A 7,448-nucleotide genomic window follows, 5' to 3' on the forward strand; every position below is an offset into this window, starting at 1 on the left:
GCACAGGTTGCCTGATCTGAAGATATTCTGCCAGTTGTTATGGGTGTGCAGTCTGCACAAAAAGCGGATTCTCAGCAGTGGGCTGAGATAAATGCTGCTGCCAGCATTCCCCCTTTCTCCTCACCCTGTTCCTTTGATTAAGCCAAGCCTTCTAAGCCCTGTGCTTTTTTTATGTGTATTTACAAATCCCTCTACTTGCAATCCCATCTGGAAATATGTTAGTCTTAGAGTTGTTACTGCAGACATGGGTGAGAGGAACGGAGCCATCGGAAAGTTGCTGCCAGATTTCTGCCAGCTCTCACAGCACAGGTGAGCACATGAATGGCTCAGTTGGGCCCTGGAGTGTGAAAACGTTTACTGGTTTAATTCTTCCCTTTTATCTGAAGGAGCATTTTCTAAATTAAAATATTTATATCACTAAGCTCTTTAGAGTATAAAATAGACTTGGCCAACAGAAACTAGTAATGCTGTGGGTTTATAGATTTACTCAGCCATGTACTGAGCCATGTTCCTTCTAAATTAAAAAGAAATTTTAGGCAGTGGCTTACTAACCCCTAATGTATTTTAATATTAAGGAACCCAACCTATTTCTTTGGCTGCTGCTGTGTAAAATGAGATCACTGCTGGCTGCAGATACACAGTAGAGCAGGACTGTTGAAGAGAGTCTGCTGATAATGAGCATATCTATTCACAGCTGATAATACCAGTTAGCGCTTCTGTAGCACTTTGGTGCACACTCTCAAAACACATCACATTTCAGTAATACTCTACACTCGCACTGTACTAGGAGAGCTGAAAGAAACCTTGTTTGAGTCTGTAATAGGCCTGTAATAGGCCACATAGTGAAGAAGCCAAGGAGAAAATTCCCTGATATTGATTGGAAAACACTATTAATTTTAAGCTTTTACTGCAATCCATCCAAGCCTTCTCCGACATTTTCATGGTGTCTTATTTTACAGTGTTTTGCACAGATCTGCCTGCTAGAATAGAAAGCACTTTCAGAGATTCAGTTCAGTGGAAAGTTGTGTTCCATCTCCAGGACATTAATCAGCCTGTTCATTTAAGCCTAAACGCTTGAGATATGCTTGCCTTATCAGAAGTGTGCTGACTACACCAACAAATGCCTTCTTCTGGAAATGCATCTCTGTATGACCTGCCAGCACTGTCCATTCTTTGTAGTAATTACGGGCTCCTCCCTAGGGGTTGGAAGTTACTTTTGGTCTGCTTCAGGATCCAGTGTTTCAGATGTTAAATCAAACCACCTGTGCCTGCAAAATGGATAGAGATCACAGGCAAACTGGCCATCTTTCATGGTCTTTCCATTCCTTCTGCCTTGGACAGAAATACAAAGCCATTAACCTCTCTTGTGGTATTGTTATGCTTCTAGCCCTTGAAGGACAGAGGCATTTAAGCCTTGAAGGATGAACTGAGGGGATATGCAATTAAATATCTGTTTTCTTTTTAACTAATTTAAATAATCATTTTGGGCTATGGCAAAATTGTGCAGAATTATTTTTTTTGTTTAAGCCACTCCCCTGAGCCTGTCATGTATGGATAAGTACTGCTCCCTTTGCAGCTGATAAAAGAAACCCAATGCTGTGCTAATTACAGGATTTCTGTGATTATGCTGTCAGAAAGGTAGAGCTAATTGGGACTTTTTGCTCGCTTTTATTTCTTTTTTTTTTTTCTTTTCTTTTTTTTTTTTTTTTTTGGAAAATGGAGAATTGCCTAAAGAAGAATTTTGTGGGAATACGCTGATTTTGGCAGATGTGTGTCATCTTGGAAAGGCTTCTAGGAACATGATGGAATTTTTATCTGGAGCCTGGAGCCACTCATAGAGCAATGAACATCCTTATACTTTCCATAGAGTCAGAGGGTGCTTTGACAAATTAGTCTTTTACATCCCTTTGCAAGTATCCTATAACTGACCTGCCACAGCTCATCTTCTGCTTCTCATGCTGCTTTTGAATGCTTTTGCTTCCTCCCACTGTAGGATTAAATCTTCTAGGGGGAGAAAAGCACTTGCAACCTAATTCTACTTCAGTGGGCTGTACAAGACCTCAAATTCCAGCTCTTTTAGGGCATACCAAGCATGGCCATGGGGTACAGTAATCCTGGCTTACACCTTCACCATGCTTGCTTTACCACCATGTCAGTGTCTTTCCACTCCAAGTTTCATGGAGCATTCCCTTCATGCTCCCACCATGCTGTTGTAGCAAAGAATAGGAATTCTGGCACACAACCAATGTTTTTCTCGTGAAAAGTGTTAAGGGATCATTAGGGTCTGTCCAGACCAGACAAAACTCTCATTTTTAAACCTTCATCTGAAACACCCACCCACTGTGAAGTGAATGGGGCTGAATTTATCTTGAGGAAGATAAAGGCTGAGTCAGCCCAGCTGGAACTTGGACCTGTGGTTAGAGAAAAGTTAGGCACACCACATTTTGAAGGTTAAACCACTAAGACATCCCCATGAGCTAAGGTAAACATACCATCATTTACCCTTCCTATCTTTTGCTGGCCAAGCCATGCATTATATGCATAGCAAAATATGTGTATAACTCAATTGCTGGGACAACATGGGAGACTTGAACAAAGCTAAAGTACACTCTGGCTGGTTACATGTATAGAAGTGCACCCGTGCTCTCATTAAAGGTACAGAAATTCTTTCCTAGAGGAGTCTTCCACCTCCACCACAGATTGCATCTGAGACTCTGCCCCAAACCTGCTCTGGGGGCAGAGCAGATTCTTTTCACCTTGGCAATGCCACAACATAGTGAAAGCTGCTTCTTTGTCTGAACCCACTGATGGGGAAGACAAAGCAGGGCTGGGAAGATTGTTCTGAAGGGAATACAAGTCAGCTACACTTATGACTGCAGAAGAGAAGCTGTTCAGGCTCAGTGCCTAACATAACAGGAGGAGAAACCGGGTCAGGAGCCATTGCCCTCCAGAAGCTCAATCCTCCTACTGAATTCAAGAGGGAAACTATCATTGACTGCAGTGGGACAGGAACTAAGCCTTGGAGAGTTAAAAGGAGAAGTGCCATTATTAGGGCTGGCTTATAAAAACCATTACCTCCTGCTTTCTCTCCATGTTGTTTCTCCAAGCAGAGCTTCCCACCAGCAGCTGTGTTTGCTCTGTCAAGACTCACCCATCCAGAGTAATTCACCTTGATCTCCTCACTGAGGAACTGGTGGGAAAAAGAGGTCAGGTGGTGAGAACCATGAAAAGAAACCATATCCGCAGATGGGACTGGATTCCTGTTTTTTCCATCTGTCTTCTGGTACCTGGGTCTTTCAGCTTTCATTTGGGAGCCAGTGCTGGTGATGTTCTGGCACAGCACACTTTGTGTGCTCACCTTTACTCCCTGTCCCCTCGCTCCCTCCATCCACCGCACCATGCTGCCTTCTGTAATTTATTGTCTGTGCAGCAGATTCAAAGCCCTTCAGCTGAGGAGTATCAAACATGTGCTGGATAATTTAATTCTTGTTTAACACCCAAAAATAGTTCTTTATTTTTTAGGAAAATTATTAAATTCCAGGCTTTGTTTTGTTTTTGCAAGACATTAATATCCATTAAAATGCAGTACGCTTTCCAGGTGCATACTTTCCTCTCCAAAACTGGTTTCTTCTTTGAGTGTGTGTTTAAGAAAAGTCTGTAGCTCCAGCTCTGCTCACAAGATCGTTTCTCTTTAAACATACATAAATATGTTTGCCTTGGCTGTAGAGATCAGGCAGTACACAAAGCATATTCTATACCCTGTGCTTTGCCAGGTGAACTTCAGCAAGTTCATCCCTTACCCCAAGCTTCATTTTTCTGAATGTGAAATGGGGATAATGTGGAAAAGCCTATCCAAGCTCATGTGAAAGCTCTGTGTGAGGGCATTAGAGTGCACATTATCCCCAGTCTCTACTGTATCAGTAGCTGCAATGTAACACACAGGAAGGGTTGCCTGTTTTTTCAAGCTATGCATGTTTTCTTCAGGACTGATACAGCCTCTCCCTACAAGCCCCACATTTTGTCTATCTTCACATGCTGGCATGAAGCAGAAGATCATAGAGAGGACAAATTTCATTTCTAATTAATGAAAAAGCCCTTCTCAAAAGGCCATAACCCCATCTGCGCCTCCCTGGGCATGCAGACTGTGTTGCACAGGAATGCCAGATCCTAGCAATAGGTAAACAAGGATGATCCCTTGGGACAAGGTAGGCACTCCACTCATGTATACAAAGATGGATAAGTTGCCCAACTCCTTATCACTCTTTCTTATCCTGCAGGCTTGTTTGGAGGAGGGCTGTGGGTCAGCAGTACAGAGATTGCTCCATGGCATCCCTGATCCCCCACTTCCCCACAGTGATGTCTCTGTGGCTGGGTTCTGCTATTTGCAACCCTCTGGATATGAAAGCCGAGAGCTTCCCTCATCCACTCGGTGATAAGTTGTTGATGTGCAGCAGAGAGCTGTAAGCAGAGCAAAGGTCATCCTGGGCAGCCCCTGAGGAGCAAATGTGCTGCCCAGCCAGCAGCTGCTGGAGGTCGGGTTTCAAAATCACCTGTTCTGGCTGAAAATACAGGAACTTGCCTGTCAGCCGCTGTCTGGTAATCACTCCAGATTCATCTGCACTTTCCTTGGCTGCATCCTAATTGAGGTTTAACAGGTTTTGTCCTGGGTGTTTGAAAAACAGTCTCCCCTCAGTTAAGAATCAAGCCAATTAACATAACACCCAGCTTGATTAGTAATAGCAAATGCTTTACACTCGGCTGTAAAGTCACATGTACTGTACAAACTTCTCCAGGAGCTTGACACTGCCTTGCTCCACTGGCAGTGGAGCTGCAAAGTGCAGTTCCCACCCAGGTCACAGAGAGTAGGTGTGAGATCAAACAGCATTCCTTGTGCACTTCTCAGGGACAGCCTCCAATACCTCCTGCCCATGGCAAACCCAAATGGAGCAAATGCAGCATTGAAAGTTGTTTCTGATTGTATGTCAGACTTTAGCCCTTTTTAAACTGTATTTCTTTTTTAAAAGCCCATTATATGCATTCAGAACAAAATGGGAGAGGGATATTCTCCTCATTGCTTGCTACTAATAAGAAAAACATTTCCTAAGTATGAAAAGCATTAGTCTCAGCATGTTTCTTTTATGCAAGCATCTGTGATTGAAATGAAACTATGGAATAATGCTAACACAGAATCAATGACCAGAACAAACTTTCAGAATAATGGCTCCAAAGACTTTTCATGGCATGCTCTAAAGTATTTATTAATTTGGTTAAGGGATGGCCTTGTGCCATATTCTGAATCTGAATGTGTCTAAGAATTTCTCTGGATGCTCCCTGGAAAGATTTACCATTCCCATTATATTATATTATGATGGGAAAATTCAAATTCAGATCAAAAAATGGGCATTTTCAGAAAAGAAAATGCTATCTGAGACTGCTGTCTTCCTTCCTTAGTTATGGTCACGTACAGCAGACTTAACTCTGGCCTTTATGTTGCAGTTGGGACTTTGTTTTTTCTGGATTCATTTGCAATCTGAAAAGACATCTAATTTTCTAAGCAGAGGTTGTTTGTAACTGTGGGAAGCAAAGCTCATTTCTCCACTGAGGCTTCTTTGTTTGCTGCTATTTTTAATCGCAATGTAGCTAAAATAAATAAAATGCTTGCCTACAACAGGAAAACGAACAGCTTCAGCTTCCAAAACAGAGGTGGGTAATGTCATTGCAATTTGCCCATCTGTGTGAGGCTGAGAGGACAGTTCCTTATCCTCCTGGCTTCCTTTAACCAGAAGATCCTCCCCTTTATGCCCACCTTTGCCTGCTCATAACTAGACACCTCAAACACAAGCACACCAAAAAGAGTTGCCTTAAATGCAGCATTTCTGTAAACAAATTTACATCATCCGACCTCTTGGACAACTTGGACCAGGCACATCAATCTCTGAACTATCATCCTCCCTAAAGAGACAGCACAGAAAACATTAAGTATTCAGCAATACATCAGCAAGGCTAGAAAGGCTTCAGTATAATAACATGAATCACTCTTTGGCCATATGCTCCAGTGTCTGATACTTTCCTAAGGAGCCTCTTGGAATACCATTGTATTTACAGCACTGGGAGGTAGGGCTAGGGTTGTGCTGTGACTATTAGATGATAAATGATTATTATAAACTTGCTGAGCTGTACACCCCAGCAATACTACGCATTGACTTATATGTTGGTTGTTTTTCCAGACAACTGCCAAAACCTCAGTGAAATCCTGTAATACCAGGTACCAGCAGAGCTTGAATGTCAGTAAGGCATCAGGGCTTCTGCAAAGTAACTCTTTTTCCTCTCCTAAATCTACTTTCTACATGTTATTTTGCTCTAAATCAAAGCTGTGACCAACAAGGTCTGGCAAGCTGTATTGGTTATTTTTCATACTCCCGCAATCCACTGAATATTTATTTGTTATCTGTTTTGTTTCTGTTTTGTTGCAGTAATAGCTAACCTCTAGCATTTGTCTTGGGAAGGTGGGAGAATCTTCCATTTATGCTTTACTGAGCTGATCCTAGCCTGCATCTGAAGTTAGAAAGCCAAGACCTTGGCTACTTTTTTATTAGTGTTGTTTTTGTCATTAATGATAGCACTGCTGAAAAACAAGGCAGAGTTAAATGAATACTGAGGAATGTTTTCTTTTTTCCTAATATAACACAAATCTACAGGGACTTGGAAAAATATTTAGATGAGTCGTGTCCAGTAACACTGAGCACCTTCCAAATGCAGTATTTTAGTGAAAGTTGTTCGTTACTTGTTTAATAAAGATCATGTGCCCTGTTATAAGCATCAGAATGGCAGTCCATTAATCTTGTGAGAAATTTTCCCTCCAATTCAGATCTTGACTTGAGGTGGAGGGAAGGGGGGCAGGGAATAGCCGTTGAGGGTTTTTTTCCACTTTCAGGAGAATGGCATGTTCCTCTGGGAGACAGTAAATTGAAATTAAGGCTGTTTCAGTTGGCCTACAGGATATGCCTGCAAATGTAGACATATCGAAATGGTGAAAAAGTCTGTCTGTGCCCATTCATATAAAGTGAATGGGTTGTAATGTTCTCCAGCCCTTGGGAACGGTGGCTAGATTGAGGAAAGAAGGCAGGAAGAATGAGATGGATTTGACATAAGTATATTTAAGCACACTGAAGGCTTTCTCTCCTCCCTGTGGTTTAATGGTGTATTCCACTGGGGTCTACAACGAAGAAAGAAAGTGAATCCCTACAGCTTTTCTTTTTAAGGATAACAAATCTTAAAACAGGTGTGAGCACAGAAAGATCCTCTTACTTGTTGTTTTTAAGTCCTTCTCAGCCAGCCAGCACTCTGTGTGTATTATTATCATTTCACAGAGTGAACACTGGGGAAGGAGTACTGAGAGTGGAAGGGGAGCTGGAAAAAATAAATGACTGCAAATGAATAATATGAAC

This window comes from Ammospiza caudacuta, chromosome 3 (genome assembly GCF_027887145.1).
Source record: "Ammospiza caudacuta isolate bAmmCau1 chromosome 3, bAmmCau1.pri, whole genome shotgun sequence".
Taxonomy (NCBI): Eukaryota; Metazoa; Chordata; class Aves; order Passeriformes; family Passerellidae; genus Ammospiza; species Ammospiza caudacuta.